The sequence below is a fragment of the Ascaphus truei genome, chromosome 1 (genome assembly GCF_040206685.1).
Source record: "Ascaphus truei isolate aAscTru1 chromosome 1, aAscTru1.hap1, whole genome shotgun sequence".
NCBI lineage: Eukaryota > Metazoa > Chordata > Amphibia > Anura > Ascaphidae > Ascaphus > Ascaphus truei.
Genome location: NC_134483.1, coordinates 33,869,036 through 33,890,548, shown reverse-complemented (window position 1 = coordinate 33,890,548; position 21,513 = coordinate 33,869,036).

The window sequence follows — 21,513 nt, the reverse complement described above, 5'->3', positions numbered from 1 at the left end:
CTTTCATTCTACTGGATATAGATCCAATGTGGTCTTTCTCCCTCCTAATAGAGGTAAATGAGAATTTTAATCCTAATAGAGATATATATTAGTATTTTATCTGGCAGTGTTAGGCCTTGCGAACGGGTGTCTGCCATGACGTGGCTCGCAAGCTTACAACGCTTTGGCCAAAGGGTTAAACTAAATGACCCTTTTTCAAGCGAATATATAAGTATTTGACTGTATTTTTGTCATGTTGAATGTAGCATTGGGCTTCTCTGTCGCATGTTTAATTTAGTAAACACACGGCATAGACGCACAAGAACAATACATATATTTAAATATGTTTTAATAGCTTCCAAGTGCCACAGACTAAAAAAAAATAAAAAATCGGAAGAGGTGCAGGAAGTCTGTCTGGCTGCAGGCGCTATGGAAAATCTATCTTGTCTCTCCTCCCAAGCCATGAAGAATCACATTTACATGGCAGGCTACGGATTGTGGTCGGGCAGAGCCAGCATTAAGAGCGTGTGATATGGTGATTTATAGAGCTTGATCTGAGTTTCTCTAAACACCAGCAAGAAAATGAATGGAGTGATTCATATTGTAATTAACATAGTGGCGGCACTGTGGTGTCTCGTTCGAGGAGGGAAGAATGACACTCACACGAAGGTAGAGGCAAGAACCGAAATACTTGTCTGTTGTGTCATGTTATCGTGTACTGTAGCGAGGACGGTTCATTAGTGAGAATTACAAGTCTAGGTGTGCTGTGTTTATGCATTGCTTTTATTGACTGCAGTACACATGATGATAGGATCTGCGTAATGCTTAGTCTTTGATGTCCCCCGCCCTGTCTGCTGCTTGACTGGTGACCTCTGTGACACCTGTAAAGTTGCCAGCATTAGGCAAACGTTCTGTAGGATGCCTCATGACTAAATCATTTCACAACTGTATTGCAAGATATTCTTCATTCACTTAATTACTATGGCATCGTCATGGTGAAGAGTGAAACGTCCAGCTCAGGAATACAAATCAAATCAGCTTTATTGGCATGACAGAAAAACATTTCAGTATTGTCAAAGCGTGAATAACAGGGGGTAGGGTATAATGGTTACACAGTACATGGGTAACAGGGGGTACGGTATAATGATTACAGAGTACATGAATAACAGGGGGTAGGGTATAATGGTTACACAGTACATGGGTAACAGGGGGTACGGTATAATGATTACAGAGTACATGAATAACAGGGGGTAGGGTATAATGATTACACAGTACATGAATAATAGGGGGTAGGGTATAATGGTTACAAAGTACATGAATAACAGGGTAGGGTATAATGATTACATAGTACATTTATAACAGGGGGTAGGGTATAATGATTACATAGTACATGAATAACGGGGGGTAGGTTATAATGATTACATAGTACATTTATAACAGGGGGTAGGGTATAATGATTACATAGTACATGAATAAGGGGGGGTAGGGTATAATGATTACACAGTACATGAATAACAGGGGATAAGGTACAATGATTACACAGAACATGGGTAACAGGGGGTAGGGTATAATGATTACATAGTACATTTATAACAGGGGGTAGGGTATAATGATTACATAGTACATGAATAACTGGGGGTAGGGTATAATGATTACATAGTACATTTATAACAGGGGGTAGGGTATAATGATTACATAGTACATGAATAACAGGGGGTAGGGTATAATGATTACATAGTACATGAATAACAGGGGTTAGGGTATAATGATTACACGGTACATGAATAACAGAGGGTAGGGTATAATGATTACACAGTACTTGAATAACAGGGGGTAGGGTATAATGATTACACAGTACATGAATAACAGGGGGAAGGGTATAATGATTATACAGTACATGAATAAAAGGGGGTAGGGTATAATGATTATACAGTACATGAATAACAGATGGTAGGGTATAATGATTATACAGTACATGAATAACGGGGTAGGGTATAATGATTACACAGTACATGAATAACAGGGGGTAGGGTATAATGATTATACAGTACATGAATAACAGGGGGTAGGGTATAATGATTACACAGTACATGAATAACATGGGGTAGGGTATAATGATTACACTGTACATGAATAACAGGTAGTAGGGTATAATGATTACACAGTACATGAATAACAGGGGGTAGGATTTAATGATTACACAGTACATTAATAACAGGGGGTAGGGTATAATGATTACACAGTACATGAATAACTGGGGGTAGGATATAATGATTACACAGTACATTAATAACAGGGGGTGGGGTATAATGATTACACAGTACATTAATAACAGGGGGTAGGGTATAATGATTACACAGTACATGAATAACAGGGGGTAGGGTATAATGATTACACGGTACATGAATAACAGGGGGTGGGTATAATGATTACACAGTACATGAATAACTGGGGGTAGGGTATAATGATTACACAGTACATTAATAACAGGGGGTGGGGTATAATGATTACACAGTACATTAATAACAGGGGGTAGGGTATAATGATTACACAGTACATGAATAACAGGGGGTAGGATATAATGATTACACAGTACATTAATAACTGGGTAGGGTATAATGATTACACAGTACACGAATAACAGGGGGTAGGGTATAATGATTACACAGTACATGAATAACAGGGGGTAAGGTATAATGATTACACAGTACATGAATAACAGGGGGTAAGATATAATGATTACACAGTACATTAATAACAGGGGGTAGGGTATAATGATTACACAGTACATGAATAACAGGGGGTAGGGTATAATGATTACACAGTACATGAATAACAGGGGGTAAGGTATAATGATTACACAGTACATGAATAACAGGGGGTAAGATATAATGATTACACAGTACATTAATAACAGGGGGTTGGGTATAATGATTATACAGCACATGAATAACTGGGGGTAGGGTATAATGATTACACAGTACATGAATAACTGGGGGTAGGGTATAATGATTATACAGCACATGAATAACTGGGGGTAGGGTATAATGATTACACAGTACATGAATAACTGGGGGTAGGGTATAATGATTATACAGCACATGAATAACAGGGGGTAGGGTATAATGATTACACAGTACATTAATAACAGGGGGTTGGGTATAATGATTATACAGCACATGAATAACTGGGGGTAGGGTATAATGATTACACAGTACATGAATAACTGGGGGTAGGGTATAATGATTACACAGTACATGAATAACGGGGGGGTAGGGTATAATGATTACACATTACATGTGTAGCCAGGTCTCAACAGCACTTCAGCACCCCCCTCACCTGGCTGTCGATCGCGGGGGCCGCCGCGTCCAATGGCGGCTCCGTCCGGCGATGGCAGGGGAGAGGGCGGTCAGGTCCCGGCTCGGGGGTTGCCGGGGACGCGTGCGGCCGGTTGCCAAGGCCGCACGCGCGTCTCAAGGCTCCCGGCGCTCCCAGAGCCGGGCGGTAAGGGCGCCGCTATTTGCGTCAGGAAGCTTGCGCAAGCGCAGTGCAGGGTTGGAAAAGCCCGCAAACCCCTAGCCATTCAGGGAAGGCTCTGAGCTGGGACTACAGATCCCATGAGCCTCTGTATGCCCCACGTGACACCAGGGAGCCAATAGGGCTTAGGAAGCCTCTAGAGAAGAGATACATTTGGCAGGCTTACAGCACGTTAGCAAGCAGTCAGAGACCGGAGCAGCCCAGGGAAGGAGGTAGGGTACAGGAGTCCAGGACTCACTGTACTAGGCCAGCACCCCCAGAGTCTGAGGTAGCTAGACACCCGAAGATAGAGAGTGTTGCCAGGGACTGCTCTAGAGAGAGGGACCCTGTCACTCAGGTTAGTCAGTTGGAGCAGGGGAGCTGTGAGGGAAGGAAGGATGCGGGGAGCGAGTGCAGCTCCTGCGGCCCTATAGGTACCCACACCCCAGATAGGCCCCAACCCCCCACTAGGGTAGTGGGTAATTACTGAGGGAGGCCCCAGATAGGGACGCTGCCCTTAGGTTAGAGTGCTGCCTTGTCAGAGTCACAGCGGGCAGTGCTGTCAGGTCTGACAGGCAGGCACCTTGTTGCGCAGCACGTTGGCTGTCAGCATTTAGTGAGGCTGAAGGGACTTGGGTAGTTAGGGGAGTGGGACAGGTCCTTAACCCCTGTAGGCCCATAGGACTTCCCCAAGCCACTACAGGTTGCTGTACTATAGGGACGGCCTATAGTGTAGCACGTGCCATTAGAATAGATAGGGACACAGCGGCTGCTGCTGTTCCTGTTGAAGCGGTTCGGACCCACGTTGGGGTCCGCAGAGACTATTCCGGAGTGGGACCGCCCTGACGGTCCACGCGTGCCAGGAGTTCGGTTGGTGGATCCGACGGAGTCATCACACGTCTGACCCTTTGCGAAGCCAGTTGCTGATCCGAGTACTGGAGTGCTCGGCAGGTACCTGATACATAAGTGCACCACCGGGCCCTTAGCTTAACTAGTGACTGCGCAGTCACCCATTGACTCTCTGCAAGAGTGCGGACATTGGGTGGGGTTTCTTTGGACACTGGGTGGGCTCACTTGGTGTTGGGGAAGCGTCCTGCGAGACGTCACAGTTAGTGTCTCCTCGTGAGAGGGACACAGGTTATGATTGATGTGATGATATTCTCTATGCATGTTAGTAAAGGTATTAGTTAATATAATCATTGTCTATGTGATTATTGATTGTCCTGCGAGGAACCACTCCCCCTCTGGCGGGAGCCATCGCAGGTGGAGGCGCTGCATCGTTATAAGTACGTACCCCTAGTATAATTGCCCCAGGTTCCCCGTGGTGGAAGCTCAGCCCTACTGTGAGCCAACAGGTTATGCACCACACCGAGTAACAATATATGTTTCCTGCACCCACACAGTATAATCTGCGATTGGGGGGGGGAAAACCCGTTACATTTGGGGGCGCTGCTGAGATTAGACCTGGGGTGCCCTGTGTTTTTTTTCAAATTGTCCAATTCCTATTTTTCACCATGCCTGTAATATCCGGACACGAGGTCCTCGCCTGGGCCTTGAGGAGGGACCAAAATCCCCGCCGTGTGGTGGCTGTAGAAGGTTTTCCCTGCACTGTTCCACTGCGGGAGCTCTATGAGCATATGTATAAAATCCCCGGGTGGCATAACGCCTTTACGATGGATATAGGTCTAGGCTCCCCGTCCACGTGGGGAGCGCTGCTTATTATAGTGTCATTCGATGAAGATATATGCCTGGCAGAGGCACCATCCACAGTGTTTATACCTGGCTGCCCTCCTGAGGGCTGCCCTTTAGTCTATGCTGACCCAGCGCCATGCCAAGTTGGCAGAAGGCACGTGGTGCCGCGCGAGAGGCACAGAAGGAAAGTATTGCAGAAACCTGTCCGGGACTGGCGGGAAAACCTAAGCCCCGCCCCTGCAATGCGTGTGAGTCAGTGCAGAGCCAGACCCACTCCCTTGTAGAAAGTGCCCCTCCAGATTCCACCAGGGGGAGTTTGGAGCAGAGTGAGCAGCAGTTACCAACTTCTGTTCCCCATAAAGCGAGCACCGAATGCAAAGATACACACCCTCGGATGTATAGAGTCATATGAGTCCCAAAGTTTGAGTTGCCCATGGTGGTATGCCCGTGTGTAGTAGACGACTGGAAGGTGACTGGCGGCTGGATCGACAAGGTATCCACATTACCATTGGCGCTCACGATGACAGTGGTAGATGGGGAGAGATGCCTACACGGCTGTCTGAGCAATTGCGATTGCCCCGTCGGTGAATTGACAAGGGGGCCCCAGTGTACCGACTGCGGGGCACAGTTCATGAACCCGCAGAGGAAGCCAGGGTTGACGTTAATACTGAGCCGGTCAGTATAGCTAACCCATCTACCCCTCTCATAGACATTTTGGAGGGCCCGTGTGCCCTCGTGAACATTTCAGATCCGGTTCCTGAGCGGGACGAGGTTGAAGTCCCATCGGTGGTGATGCACCTACCGGCGAACCACCCCAGCGATGATACAGAGGAATCACAGGGTAAGGTGTATATACCCCCACCTTCTTCTAGTGAATCCAGTGACCCAGCACTTGTGGTGATGCGCCTGCCGGCGGATCACTTTAGTGACACCAATGAACGCACCATCTCGGCGGATGCAGAGCCTGCTGTGGGCCCGAGTGCCCTACAATGGCCTGTCCGGCGTATTCCGATGGTACCATCGGTCCTAGAATGGGGACCAGTACCTACCGACAACCAGGGTGAGTTGACTGCCCCAGGGGTGTTGGGGGTGAGCTTCCAGGTGACCGCGGAGCACGATGGCTCCTTAAGTCTGGTCGCCCGGGCGAAGGGCTCCCCTCTGCATCGCGTCCTGGTGGAGGTGTCCTCCTTAGAAGGTAGCTGTCCAGTGGTGCGAGTGGACCAGTGCCCACCGCCTATCGTGCCAGAAGAAGAGAAACCCATCGCAAGCCAGCCGAGTGGTAAGGAACCCCCTTGCTCCCCAGAGGCTCCGATGGAGGTGGCCGTGAAGAAGGCCAGAGTTATGGCTCCTGAGCGGAGTGTGAGCCCGTACGCTCCGACCCAAATGGTCCCAGGACTGGGATCCAACGCTCCCGAGTTTCGAGTCAGTGAGTGGACTGTCCCAGAAGTGTTGTGGACAGGTCCCGATACGGCCGAGGTGGGAACTGACAGCCTCCCCGAGGACCTGTTGGCCACCGGGGATCACCGAAGTGGTAAGGTATCAACTCTTTACCCCCTGCCGGGTGAACCAGCGACTTTGATGACAGAGACGTTGTTCAGTTTTCGCTTCCCAGTGGAAGCCTCACAGGTCCGTAGGGACAAGGACTGTGTAGTGAAAATTTTCTCCTTGGAGCCCAAAGAGGAACGCTCCATCTACCAGGTAGTGGACCGCGGGAAAGGTCCTGGCCTCCTGGTCTACCGCATCCATGCCGCGGATGACCGGGTAAAGGCCTGCTTAAAGCACATTGTGCTACTCCTTCCACCAGGGGGAGGAAGTAGCGAGGAACCAGTGACTGTCGCTCCAGAGTGTGCTCCTCAAGAAATTTTTCTAGGGGAGGCTCACGGATGCAAAAGTGAGGTACCCCCACATGATCAGTTAGGGGCACCCCACAAAAGGTCTCAGCAAACAGCCATTACTCAGCTGGCCTCGGTTATCATATGTGATCTGTCTTGTACCCTGTGGTGTAAAGTTAACTTGCTAAGTGTACCGTTTATGCGATGCAAATGGTTATTGTGTATACTTAGGCCGATTGATGTCGTTCCCCAAGCGGGGACATTGGGTTTTTCACCAGGGGAGGATGTAGCCAGGTCTCCCCAGCACTTCAGCACCCCCCTCACCTGGCTGTCGATCGCGGGGGCCGCCGCGTCCAATGGCGGCTCCGTCCGGCGATGGCAGGTGAGAGGGCAGTCAGGTCCCGGCTCGGGGGTTGCCGGGGACGCGTGCAACCGGTTGCCAAGGCCGCACGCGTGTCTCAAGGCTCCCGGCGCTCCCGGAGCCGGGCGGTAAGGGCGCCGCCATTATCCCTTAGTTCGCGCATGCGCAGTGGTTGCGCATGCGCAGGGAGAGCCCCAGAGACAGGGCAAAGTTGCGCGAGCGTAGGGACAGCCGAGAGAAGGTACAGGCAGCGTCAGGAAGCTTGCGCAATCGCAGTGCAGGGTAGGAAAAGCCAGTGAATCCCTAGCCATTCAGGGAAGGCTCTGAGCTGGGACTACAGATCCCATGAGCCTCTGTATGCCCCACGTGACACCAGGGAGCCAATAGGGCTTAGGAAGCCTCTAGAGAAGAGATACATTTGGCGGGCTTACAGCACGTTAGCAAGCAGTCAGAGACCGGAGCAGCCCAGGGAAGGAGGTAGGGTACAGGAGTCCAGGACTCACTGTACTAGGCCAGCACCCCCAGGGCCTGAGGTAGCTAGACACCCGAAGATAGAGAGTGTTGCCAGGGACTGCTCTAGAGAGAGGGACCCTGTCACTCAGGTTAGTTAGTTGGAGCAGGGGAGCTGTGAGGGAAGGAAGGGTGCGGGGAGCGAGTGCAGCTCCTGCGGCCCTATAGGTACCCACACCCCAGATAGGCCCCAACCCCCCACTAGGGTAGTGGGTAATTACTGAGGGAGGCCCCAGACAGGGACGCGGCCCTTAGTTTAGAGTGCTGCCTTGTCAGAGTCATGGTACATGAATAACTGGGGGTAGGGTATAATGATTACACATTACATGAATAACAGGGGGTGGGGTATAATGATTACACATTACATGAATAACAGGGGGAAGGGTATAATGATTACACATTACATGAATAACAGGGGGTGGGGTATAATGATTATACAGTACATGAATAACAGGGGGTAGGGTATAATGATTACACGGTACATGAATAACAGAGGGTAGGGTATAATGATTACACAGTACATGAATAACAGGGGGTAGGTATAATGATTACACAGTACATGTATAACAGGGGGTAGGGTATAATGATTACACAGTACATGAATAACAGGGGGTAGGGTATAATGATTACACGGTACATGTATAACGGGGTAGGGTATAATGATTACACATTACATGAATAACAGGGGGTAGGGTATAATGGTTACACAGTACATGAATAACAGGTAGTAGGGTATAATGATTACACAGTACATGAATAACAGGGGGTGGGGTATAATGATTACACAGTACTGTACATGAATAACAGGGGGTAGGGTATAATGATTACACACTACATGAATAACAGGGGGTAGGGTATAATGGTTACACAGTACATGTATAACAGGGGGTAGGTATAATGATTACACAGTACATGTATAACAGGGGGTAGGGTATAATGATTACACAGTACATGAATAACAGGGGGTAGGGTATAATGATTACACGGTACATGTATAACGGGGTAGGGTATAATGATTACACATTACATGAATAACAGGGGGTAGGGTATAATGGTTACACAGTACATGAATAACAGGTAGTAGGGTATAATGATTACACAGTACATGAATAACAGGGGGTGGGGTATAATGATTACACAGTACTGTACATGAATAACAGGGGGTTGGGTATAATGATTACACAGTACATGAGTAACAGGGGGTAGGGTATAATGATTACACAGTACATGTATATCAGGGGGTAGGGTATAATGGTTACACAGTACATGTATAACAGGGGGTAGGTATAATGATTACACAGTACATGTATAACAGGGGGTAGGGTATAATGATTACACAGTACATGAATAACAGGGGGTAGGGTATAATGATTACACGGTACATGTATAACGGGGTAGGGTATAATGATTACACATTACATGAATAACAGGGGGTAGGGTATAATGGTTACACAGTACATTAATAACCGGGTGTAGGGTATAATGATTAAACAGTATGTAGCCCTGTTTCCTTCTGAATACACTACAACTATCAATGCTGTATAACCTGTGGCTCACAGGGCCTAAGCCTCTGCCACGGAGAGCCTGGGGCAATATATATATATATATATATGTAGCCCTTGTAAGAAATGGGGGCTATATATCTTTCTCCTACTGGTGTAAGTCCTGTTAAGGGCAGGCCGCCAGTAGTTATCATGGGTTTTCCCCCGCTTAAGCCCTGCCTTGAGTATGGAGGCAGGCCTCTGACTCTGTGTGCAAGCCTGAGACAGAGGGGAGGTCCTGCTGACATCATGAGGGGTGGGGCTGTCTAAACTTAGTTCTGCCTGTTCCTGTAAGTGACAAGTAGTTCTGTCCTGGGAGCTGAGGAGTGAAGTGCTGGTCTGGGTTGGAGTGAAACCCTGCAGTTCTGCTCTGTCCTGGGAGCAGAGAGTGCTGGATTGTCTGACCTGAGAGGTCATGATTAGAGTGACACCTGTGCTTGGAGAGGAGGCAGAAGTCCAGCCTGTTTAGAGCTGATAAAACTATAGGCGGTGGACCAATGCCCCTCACCCTGCTCAGGGGGTGAGGGGGGGGATCTTGCCTCACCCAGAGGGTATACCCTTGGGGTGGGTGTCGGGGGTATTGAAGCCCCATACAGCCCATCCTGCAGGGGTACAGCCTGGAGGAGAAGGTGTGGAGGAAAAGACCCTGTATATATTTGGAAGCACTGCTGTGTATGAACTGCGGTGCATGATCTGCTGTGTGCTGCTACAGAAAGAATAAAGAGACATTGCTGCTTTTAACAAAGAACTGACTGAGACTGGAATCTCTCTTCCCTGAGTGGGAATTCTCTGTAAGGGTTCCACCCCATATCCCTGGGGCTTATAGAGATGGAGGCGCTGCACCGTTGCTAGAGAAGATGGAGGCATATACCCCAGAAGCCTGTCCCTGTTATCCCCAATACCAACGCGGGAGACTCAGGCCCTCCTGTTCCTCACATGTATGCACCACCAACATGCATATAGCCAACCCTCACTACACCCTAGAGGTCCAATCTGGGACCGGGGGGGGGGGGGAGAACATGGGTTACATATATATATGGATTATCCCTTACCAGATGCAGCGCCTCCACCTGCAATGGCTCCCAGCAGGGCGGGAGTTGTTCCTCGCAGGACAATAATACAATACTACTCAAACAGCATGTAAAATGAACAGTAGCTTTACTAGCGATAACCATAACCATGCATACATTTCCTATGTGTTACTCTGCAATGAGACACAATAACTAACGCGTCTCACAGGACGCGATCCTTCACGTGTTCCTGTCCAATACCCCAAAGTGAGTGTATGTGTGTGACTGCGCAGCCACTTGTATGAACAATATTATAGTTGGTGCACTTTAATGGATGTTACCTGCCGAGCGCTCCTGCGCTCGGTCCTGCAAACAGTCTTCACAAAGGATCCGACGACGTGGGGCCGTCTGTGGTGTTAACCGGGGCGATCCCACCAGGTGGCTGATGAAGCTCCTAACAAGGTCTGATCCCAAACCTCTGCAGTGATGCTGTGACAATCTCTGTGTCCCTAGCTTCACACCCTAACGTGACAGGTTGTATTCTAGGGCCTGTCCCTGTATTAACTATACTTAACTGGGACTCAGGGCCTATCTGGGCCTGGGGGTATTTGGGCCTAGTGTAGAGGCTACTTGCCTCTCTACACACTGAGCTCCTACCTCTTACCCTTCCCGGTCTTCTCTGACTAGCGTGCTCCCCTGCGCAACCTCCTACCTCTTCCTGCAGAGTTCCTATCGCCCTATTGGCTCCCTGGCGTCACCTGGTCTAACTGAGGCTAATGGAACTTGTAGTCTCTGGTCCTAGGCCCCTTCTGATTGGTCCCTGCTTTGCGCTCTACCGCAGCCACTATCTGCTCATGCGCGACCTCTCGTCTGACGCCATCGCCTCCGGGACTCTCTGCGCATGCGCGAGTACCAATGGCGGCGCCCTGAACGCTCGGGCCGCCGCGGAGCCTCCGGTGCTCCGGAGCGCTCCCTGCGCGCTCTGCAACCTTCCCGTATTCTCCCATTGCAGCGGAGATGAGGGTAAACCTGGGGGACCTGGCTACAAGTACATGAATAACAGGGGGTGGGGTATAATGATTACACAGTACATGAATAACAGGGGGTAGGGTATAATGATTACACAGTACATGAATAACAGGGGGTGGGGTATAATGATTACACAGTACATGGGTAACAGCGGGTAAGATATAATGATTATACAGTACATGAATAACGGTGTAGGGTATAATGATTACACAGTACATGAATAACAGGGGGTAGGGTATAATGATTACACAGTACATGAATAACAGGGGGTAGGGTATAATGATTACACAGTACATGAATAACAGGGGGTAGGGTATAATGATTACACGGTACATGAATAACAGGGGGTAGGGTATAATGATTACACAGTACATGAATAACAGGGGGTAGGGTATAATGATTACACGGTACATGAATAACAGGGGGTAGGGTATAATGATTACACAGTACATGAATAACAGGGGGTAGGGTATAATGATTACACAGTACATAAATAACAGGGGGTACGGTATAATGATTATACAGTACATTAATAACAGGGGGTAGGGTAAAATGATTACACGGTACATAAATTACAGGGGGTAGGGTATAATGATTACACAGTATATGAATAACAGGGGGTAGGGTATAATGATTACACAGTACATTAATAACAGGGGATAGGGTATAATGATTATACAGTACATGAATAATAGGGGGTAGGTATAATGATTACACGGTACATGAATAACAGGGGGTAGGGTATAATGATTACACAGTACATGAATAACAGGGGGTAGGGTATAATGATTACACGGTACATTAATAACAGGGGATAGGGTATAATGATTATACAGTACATGAATAATAGGGGGTAGGTATAATGATTACACGGTACATGAATAACAGGGGGTAGGGTATAATGATTACACAGTACATGAATAACAGGGGTTAGGGTATAATGATTACACAATACATTAATAACAGGGGTAGGGTATAATGATTACACGGTACATGAATAACGGGGTAGGTTATAATGATTACACAGTACATGAATAACAGGGGTTAGGGTATAATGATTACACAGTACATTAATAACAGGGGGTAGGGTATAATGATTACACGGTACATGAATAACAGGGGGTAGGGTATAATGATTACACAGTACATGAATAACAGGGGTTAGGGTATAATGATTACACAGTACATTAATAACAGGGGGTAGGGTATAATGATTACTTGGTACATAAATTACAGGGAGTAGGGTATAATGATTACACAGTATATGAATAACAGGGGGTAGGGTATAATGATTACACGGTACATTAATAACTGGGGGTAGGGCATAATGATTACACAGTACATGAATAACAGGGGGTAGGGTATAATGATTACACAGTACATGAATAATAGGTGGTAGGGTATAATGATTATACAGTACATGAATAACAGGGGTTAGGGTATAATGATTACACAGTACATGAATAACTGGTGGTAGGGTATAATGATTACACATTACATGAATAACAGGGGGTGGGGTATAATGATTATACAGTACATGAATAACAGGGGGTAGGGTATAATGATTACACAGTGCATGAATAACAGGGGGTAGGGTATAATGATTACACAGTACATGAATAACAGGGGTTAGGGTATAATGATTACACAATACATTAATAACAGGGGTAGGGTATAATGATTACACGGTACATGAATAACGGGGTAGGTTATAATGATTACACAGTACATGAATAACAGGGGTTAGGGTATAATGATTACACAGTACATGAATAACAGGGGGTAGGGTATAATGATTACTTGGTACATAAATTACAGGGAGTAGGGTATAATGATTACACAGTATATGAATAACAGGGGGTAGGGTATAATGATTACACGGTACATTAATAACTGGGGGTAGGGCATAATGATTACACAGTACATGAATAACAGGGGGTAGGGTATAATGATTATACAGTACATGAATAATAGGGGGTAGGTATAATGATTACACGGTACATGAATAACAGGGGGTAGGGTATAATGATTACACAGTACATGAATAACAGGGGGTAGGGTATAATGATTACACGGTACATTAATAACAGGGGATAGGGTATAATGATTATACAGTACATGAATAATAGGGGGTAGGTATAATGATTACACGGTACATGAATAACAGGGGGTAGGGTATAATGATTACACAGTACATGAATAACAGGGGTTAGGGTATAATGATTACACAATACATTAATAACAGGGGTAGGGTATAATGATTACACGGTACATGAATAACGGGGTAGGTTATAATGATTAACAGGGGTTAGGGTATAACAATAACAGGGGTTAGGGTATAATGATTACACAGTACATTAATAACAGGGGGTAGGGTATAATGATTACACGGTACATGAATAACAGGGGGTAGGGTATAATGATTACACAGTACATGAATAACGGGGTAGGTTATAATGATTAACAGGGGTTAGGGTATAATGAATAACAGGGGTTAGGGTATAATGATTACACAGTACATTAATAACAGGGGGTAGGGTATAATGATTACACGGTACATGAATAACAGGGGGTAGGGTATAATGATTACACAGTACATGAATAACAGGGGTTAGGGTATAATGATTACACAGTACATTAATAACAGGGGGTAGGGTATAATGATTACTTGGTACATAAATTACAGGGAGTAGGGTATAATGATTACACAGTATATGAATAACAGGGGGTAGGGTATAATGATTACACGGTACATTAATAACTGGGGGTAGGGCATAATGATTACACAGTACATGAATAACAGGGGGTAGGGTATAATGATTACACAGTACATGAATAATAGGTGGTAGGGTATAATGATTATACAGTACATGAATAACAGGGGTTAGGGTATAATGATTACACAGTACATGAATAACTGGGGGTAGGGTATAATGATTACACATTACATGAATAACAGGGGGTGGGGTATAATGATTATACAGTACATGAATAACAGGGGGTAGGGTACAATGATTACACAGTGCATGAATAACAGGGGGTAGGGTACAATGATTACACGGTACATGAATAACTGGGGGTAGGGTATAATGATTACACAGTACATGAATAACTGGGGGTGGGGTATAATGATTATACAGTACATGAATAACAGGGGGTAGGGTATAATGATTACACAGTGCATGAATAACAGGGGGTAGGGTATAATGATTACACAGTACATGAATAACAGGGGTTAGGGTATAATGATTACACAATACATTAATAACAGGGGTAGGGTATAATGATTACACGGTACATGAATAACGGGGTAGGTTATAATGATTACACAGTACATGAATAACAGGGGTTAGGGTATAATGATTACACAGTACATGAATAACAGGGGGTAGGGTATAATGATTACTTGGTACATAAATTACAGGGAGTAGGGTATAATGATTACACAGTATATGAATAACAGGGGGTAGGGTATAATGATTACACGGTACATTAATAACTGGGGGTAGGGCATAATGATTACACAGTACATGAATAACAGGGGGTAGGGTATAATGATTATACAGTACATGAATAATAGGGGGTAGGTATAATGATTACACGGTACATGAATAACAGGGGGTAGGGTATAATGATTACACAGTACATGAATAACAGGGGGTAGGGTATAATGATTACACGGTACATTAATAACAGGGGATAGGGTATAATGATTATACAGTACATGAATAATAGGGGGTAGGTATAATGATTACACGGTACATGAATAACAGGGGGTAGGGTATAATGATTACACAGTACATGAATAACAGGGGTTAGGGTATAATGATTACACAATACATTAATAACAGGGGTAGGGTATAATGATTACACGGTACATGAATAACGGGGTAGGTTATAATGATTAACAGGGGTTAGGGTATAACAATAACAGGGGTTAGGGTATAATGATTACACAGTACATTAATAACAGGGGGTAGGGTATAATGATTACACGGTACATGAATAACAGGGGGTAGGGTATAATGATTACACAGTACATGAATAACGGGGTAGGTTATAATGATTAACAGGGGTTAGGGTATAATGAATAACAGGGGTTAGGGTATAATGATTACACAGTACATTAATAACAGGGGGTAGGGTATAATGATTACACGGTACATGAATAACAGGGGGTAGGGTATAATGATTACACAGTACATGAATAACAGGGGTTAGGGTATAATGATTACACAGTACATTAATAACAGGGGGTAGGGTATAATGATTACTTGGTACATAAATTACAGGGAGTAGGGTATAATGATTACACAGTATATGAATAACAGGGGGTAGGGTATAATGATTACACGGTACATTAATAACTGGGGGTAGGGCATAATGATTACACAGTACATGAATAACAGGGGGTAGGGTATAATGATTACACAGTACATGAATAATAGGTGGTAGGGTATAATGATTATACAGTACATGAATAACAGGGGTTAGGGTATAATGATTACACAGTACATGAATAACTGGGGGTAGGGTATAATGATTACACATTACATGAATAACAGGGGGTGGGGTATAATGATTATACAGTACATGAATAACAGGGGGTAGGGTACAATGATTACACAGTGCATGAATAACAGGGGGTAGGGTACAATGATTACACGGTACATGAATAACTGGGGGTAGGGTATAATGATTACACAGTACATGAATAACTGGGGGTAGGGTATAATGATTACACAGTAGATTAATAACAGGGGGTAGGGTATAATGATTACACATTACATGAATAACAGGGGTAGGGTATAATGATTACACGGTACATGAATAACAGGGGGCAGGGTATAATGATTACACAGTACATGAATAACAGGGGTAGGGTATAATGATTACACGGTACATGAATAACAGGGGGTAGTGTATAATGATTAAACAGTACATGAATAACAGGGGGTAGGTGTCACGGGAGACCAGGACATTACACCTTTATAACAGGATAATTTCATTGAGCAAAACCAAAGAGTAAAACAAATTGTGATTTATTTCGTGGAAACAGCCACACACACAATGAGTTACAAATAGCAGGAAGAAAACACACTTACTTGAACCTGGGATACAAAACTAGACTCTCCTAAGTGCAGGGAATCCTTACCCTGATCACAGTTGCAAAACAGGGCAGAAAATATTCAGAAAGCTTTCTGCTGAAGCCCATTTTCTTCCTTGCTGCAGACTGGACACTTAGCATTTGAGAATCTTAAGATTATGTAACGGGTATTCCCTCTAGTCTGACCCACCCAATCTCATATTGGCCCCTGTGGTCTATCCAGCCCCCATTACATGGTCGTGTCTGGTGGTGCACCTGTTGGCAACAGGACTCCTGAGTCTCCCGCATGATGGTGTTCGGGGATTGTCAATCCAGACAGGCAGCTGAGGTAGTGTGTGCGAGTCCTACCTATATCACGTGCAGCGCCTCCACCTCATCAGGATCTCTGCATCCGCAGGGAGATGGGTCTGATGAGGAACTCCTTCTTGGTGGTGACTTCCACTGGATGGTAACTTCACACTCACACAGTGGGGTTGTCTTTGAACAGGGCATCTTTATTGACGATAGTATGGGCAGACTGACCCTTGCAGCGATTAGCTCAGCCGCACATCTTGCCGTACTGTCCCTTGAAAAGGTACGCCCTCCCAATGGAGTGGGATCCCCTCTCCCCGCAGGGAGATCACCCCTGTGCCAGGTCCCTGGACACAGTGTGGCTTTGTCAGGCTTGATGCTACTTGATGTAGAAACGGGCCACTAGTTACTGCACTAGTAGGCCCTCCATTCCCAAGTCTCAACACAGACTTATTCCTTCCTCCAACTTCATAACTATGGAGAGTGCTGTGCCTTATATACCTCAGGAAACAGGCACATCTCTGATGTTACTAACGGTGGACTCAGAGCATGTAGCCACTCCCATCCATACATAGGACACCTCCCCAGGGTGTGAGGGCAAACCTCCATGATTACTGCTGGCACCCCTGTAACTTACCAGGTTTACTGCCAGCAGGGGAGACAACTGCAGACCATTTTACAGCATGGCTACAATTACTTATTTAGAACTCACTTAAAACTGGGAACACTTGGGACACTCTCTGGGCTGGCTACTAACTTTTTTATATCCTTTCCAAAGCCAGCCCCGCAGCGTGGGAACTTTACTGCTAGCCACTTTGCTGTTTGCCGGTCTTGTGAAGCCGGGCACCTGGAGCTTCAACAAGGCACAGGGGTATGTGCAAAAACCACCATCTTGCCTACTTGCCATGCAGAGCCCCCCCGCAGGGCTTGATGCCTCCACGTCTAGGGAGGTGACTACTGGCCGGACCGGCCTGTATTCATCCGAGGACGTGGGTACTTCCCTCAGCCATCGTGGCCAGAAGTGTGAACGCCATCTGGACAGAAGTGTGACTTTCATGTACGGGCCTAGGGCAGACTTAATGGCACCACACTCTGGTAGCCCATAAGCCACCCCCCCAGAGTCCAAACTGTGAAAGACCCAGCTTAGCTATCAATGTACCCGCACACTATATTTTAAAACCCATCAGTTTAATAAAATATACTTTATACATTTTCTTATTAAAATGTCCTAAGTCTTTTGGTGTGAGGTATAGAGTGACAATGTGACCTGTTCCATCCCCACTAGCAATATCCCTTATACTCTGCAGACTTAGATTTATTTTTATTTTAATAAAAGCCTCACAGTCTCATACATGACTGGAGCAACCCCTGAACCCCTATACCAGAGTTAGGGTGGTCTGGGCATGAACTGCCCCCCCCTTATACTAGGGACCCCTGGTATGTTGCAGGGATACATTAACCTCTTATTCCCCATTTACCTTGCGGGACTGTGCTGCAGCAGGAATCCTAGTGGTGAGTCGCAAGAACATTTTCAGGGTAGGGGTTTGACCGGAGCAGTGTGCTTCAATGTATCCGAGAATCTTACCTGATTACCCGGGTACAACTTTGGGGTATTCTGTAACTCATAAACCCCGCTATATAGCCACAATCTGCAAAGACTTTCTCTGTCAAACCCACTCTGAAACTCATAGCCTAGCCATCTCCTGGTCCCAGCACCCCTGGAAAGGTAAAAACATAGACATTTTTTATTGTCGCATAATTTTACACACAGTCACAGTAATACATATACGACAGTCAGGTCCAAGAGCTGACACTCTAGGACCCCAAAACACAGATCAGGGGCAACCAAGTGGGCTTAACCTTTATTAGTGAGCCTGGTTACACCTTCACCGTCACAGTAGGGTATAATGATTACACAGTACATGAATAACAGGGGGTAGGGTATAATGATTACACAGTACATGAATAACAGGGGGTAGGGTATAATGTTTACATGTGCAGCCCTGGGTAGATTTGGGCTACATGTCTGCCCTCCTACAGGCAGTAATACCTAGTAAGGGCAGGTTTGCCAGGTGCAATCATGGGTTTTCCCCACACATGCAGTGCAGTGAGTCAGTGAAGGTAGTGTCATCAGGCCTTGTGTCCAATTAGAGGCACGGGGGGGGGGGGGTGCTTACTGGAGCTGTACTTAATGCATTGCACTTCCTGATTTAGCCAGTGGGTCTCTACCTTTGAGAGAGCCAGGTTCACCCGTACTAAGCTGTCAGGGCCCTGGCAGGCTTGAGGCCCTCCCTCCGGGGAGAGGTAGGGAACCATACCTCCTATTCCACAAGGGGATAGGGGAAGAGCAAGGACCACTCTCTGTGCCCTTTGGCTGGGAGTGAGCCAGGGACATCTTGAGGGTGGATACCCTAACAACTGACTGCTGTGATCTGTGGCTGCTGAATCAAGGAAGATCAAATAAAGATCCTGTCTTTTTACCTATACCTTCCTGGCCTAAGACTGAAGTCTATTAGGAGGAGGGGGGACGAGAATTCTTTTGCAGAGACTTCACCCCATACAGCTGGGGGCTGCAAGAGATGGAGGCGCTGCACCTGTGAGTAGAATTTGGGCAAGACGCCAGAAGGCTGTCCTGTTATTCCCCTCTAACATCATGCGGGAGACCCAGGGCCCCCTGTTACCAGCAGGTATGCACCATTCAAAGCCATGTAACCAGAGTAGCATTTCCCCTAGGAGACCCTATGTGAGATTGGGTGGGGGAAACAGGGTTACACATTTACATACATGGGTAACATTTACATACAGGGATGTGGGGTCTAGTAAGCCTGTGACTGAGGCAGATATAGTGTGCAGCCAGTCCTGTGGAGGTCTCGTCTTCTCCTAGGAGGATCGCTATTTTTTGGTTCTCTTCTGTATTATTAAAGTTCTGGATAAGAGCTGTGCGTTTCTCCAAGTGGAAACTCCTCACTTCAGAGTATTTTGTGCAGCACAGCTGGAAGGGGTGCCAGGGTATATTCTCTCTGTAGGCTGTGGTAGGTCTCCTGCTTCTTTGAGCACTGGAAATTATTTTTCTACATTGTCAGATACTGTGCCTTCATTTCGCTGGCGATGGAGTTGATTTGTGTTTTTGGCAGATTGCTGATCTGTGTGGGGTTTTGTTCTGGGAGTGAGAGGACAATTTGTTTGATGGCACAGGGTTTAGTGCTGGAAGGACTGGCTTGCACTGTGTTGCATTGCAATGTGTTGCCATCCTCTCCAGCACTGGAATGATTGAGGTGGGTGGAAACCTCCTGGAACACATAAAACACATAAACCTAAATATTTTCATTCTAATTTCCAAATACACCAAAAGTGCCTGTACCTGTGAAGTGTAGCTGAATCCTGTAGTTATATAATATTAATATTGTTTCTATTCCCTTTGGAAAATGCTATGCAAATCAGGGCTGCCAGAAATGGGTTCCAACCCGGCGATGGCTGCACGCACGTCTCTGTAGTATAATATAGATCAAACTAGATAGGGGAGGAGGTAGGGATTGACCCTCGCGCACAGCTCTTAGAAACAATATAATGTTGATTGGTGCTACAATCTGGGGTGAGGTAAGGACAATGAACTGAAGACAAAAGAACCCCAACAAACGAGAGCACTCAAAGAAATGTCAATAGCGCAGAGACAGCCCTGACGAACAGACCGGGTGGGTGTATGGATCCCTCAGGGGAGACCAACGTGATGCCCAATATGAAATGATGTATACTTTAAAATCACTTTTATTGTGAGCTACTGTATGCTCAAAACTAAAATAAATTGTGGACACAAAATAAAATGTGACTATTGATTACTTGTGTGATAATTGACTGAAACAAAGCCTTAAAAAAGTAGTGAATTAAAAAACAGGACACATAGCAGAGATAGTGTATATAAATATATATATATATATATATATACATGTATATATATATATATATATATATATATATATATATAACAAAACAAGCGAAAAAATTGAAGTAGCGCCTCTATAGTATCCTGACTAGAATGAATTCTAGAAGAAATAATAGCTAATCATGGAAGCGTTTGGTGGGGCGGCTAGATATGGCTGATACACTATGATAAGACAATGTTAATACAATATAAAATGCAATTACTCAACAATTGATCCCTAAAAAAATGAATGTATAAAAATCTAAATTTATTTAATAAAAAATGAAAAAATACATATATGTAAAAAATATATGGTGTACCAACAATTGAAAAGTAAAAAACAAAAAAATGAAAAAACCTTTAATACACAAAGTCCTGTTCCAATGGCAATGACATCAGGTTCCTGCAGCCCGCTTCAAAGGGATCACCAGTCCCTAATGATATCTGGAAAAAAGGAAAGAAAAAGAAACAGGCGCACACCTAGTGCATTACCATACTAAAAATTGTATTAGAGGAACATAAAATCTATAAAATGCCCACTCACAAAAGTACAGCAATCAATAGCATGTATGAGATAGGCTCTCATGTGCCAACAGCTCGATCATCAGTGTCCGGTTCAGGTTTAGGGACGTCGTCACGTGACCTTCCCTCGTGCAGCCGAAACCGGAAACGGAACTCCTCGCATTCAATGTTCAACGAGAGAGGTCCCTCCAGGGAACAATGCCT